The sequence below is a fragment of the Atta colombica genome, unplaced genomic scaffold (genome assembly GCF_001594045.1).
Source record: "Atta colombica isolate Treedump-2 unplaced genomic scaffold, Acol1.0 scaffold107, whole genome shotgun sequence".
Classification (NCBI taxonomy): Eukaryota; Metazoa; Arthropoda; class Insecta; order Hymenoptera; family Formicidae; genus Atta; species Atta colombica.
In genome coordinates this window covers 3782661-3784242 of record NW_017259192.1, presented here as the reverse complement: position 1 = coordinate 3784242, position 1582 = coordinate 3782661, and positions in this window count along the sequence as shown.

The window sequence follows — 1582 nt, the reverse complement described above, 5'->3', positions numbered from 1 at the left end:
GAGTATTCACTTGCATTAGATATTATTTATTTAGTGTGGCGTCTTCTTTCTCTTCTTTTTTTATAAATTTTCAATTATATAATTAACATTTAAAAATAAAATAACCGGACTTTATAAACGTATTTAAACTTTGCAATTTTGTTTTCAATTTTTTGCTGAGTTTAAACTTGAAAACTGATCAGATTCAAAAAAGGAAACATTTTTAAATATAAGACATTTTCAATTATTTACACGAATAAAAATTTTTAAAAAGTAGCATTTAGATCACATTATATTAGTACACATATATATATATTCATTTTTTCATTAAAAAAAAAAGGAAAACAAAATGATCCAATGTTACTTTCATAAGTTTATTAACATGATCTAGAACAAAAAAATTTTTAAATCGATGTGTGTACATTCAGTATGCTTAGATTAGCTATTACTTCTACCTTATAAAGAGTTTCCTCTTTTTGGTTATAAACAAACGTTATGATGAAAATATAAAATAAAATATAAAATATAAAATAAATATTATATGTTGTAAACTACACAGTATAAAAATACAATCTAAAATAAAATAAACTATATGGAAATTAATAATTTCTTCATAATTTTAAGAAACAATTACTTAGCTACGAAATATTATATTACGACCACGATGGTCTATATTTTATTTTACTGACAATAACAGAATGAACAAACTAAGCAATAAACTGATGCAATCGAGTCCGACAGATAACCTGCACGATTTATTAGTGCTATCTGTTGAATTCAACGTGTAATTACCCACAAATAGCGAGTAAGGCATATTGGATACCAGGCCATATGGGGTCCATTTCCTTATTTCAAACTATAAGCAAAAAATACAAATATTATTACATTTTCTTTAGAGCTCATTTATTGTAATTTTAACTAATAAGAAAGTTATAATCCATACCAGTTATGTGAAAGGTTTATGATATAATAGACTCTTTAGTAACTCAGACAATGCTGCATAAAATTACCTTTCATTTTAAAAATTTAATTAGAAACTCGTACTTTCATTAAAAATTCTTTAAGAAGCATAAACTTATTTTAAGCTCTTTTTTTATTAAAAATGAATAAAGTGATTATATATTTCTTAAAAGATGCTAAGGAAAAAGAATTATGTTAATATATAATTCGAGTACAAAAATTAATACAATTTTTAATAAATTAATTTTTCTTTTTATTTTCGAAATCATAAAAGATTTTTAGATATTGATTAAATAATTTTTAACTAATTTTTAACTAATCCCTAGCTTATGCGAGACATCGTGCTGCCTTAATTCGCATCGGCGAGCACTCGAGAACCGCGAATACCATCAAGAGAATAAACCACAAGTCGTCGAATTGATATTAAAATTAATGTTATATAGTTAAAGGCGAGAAACTTCCCGATTAATTCGGTAGATAACGCCCGCGAGGGCTTTTGCAGGGGTCGACGTTGGGGTAAGAGATAGCATTGCCGCGAACACGACGGTATCCAATTCGAACAATTCGGTTTTCCTTCGAGCTGGGACACGCGAAGGTCCTCTCTAACCCATCCGTCTCCCTTCTATTCTACACCTGGATAGAG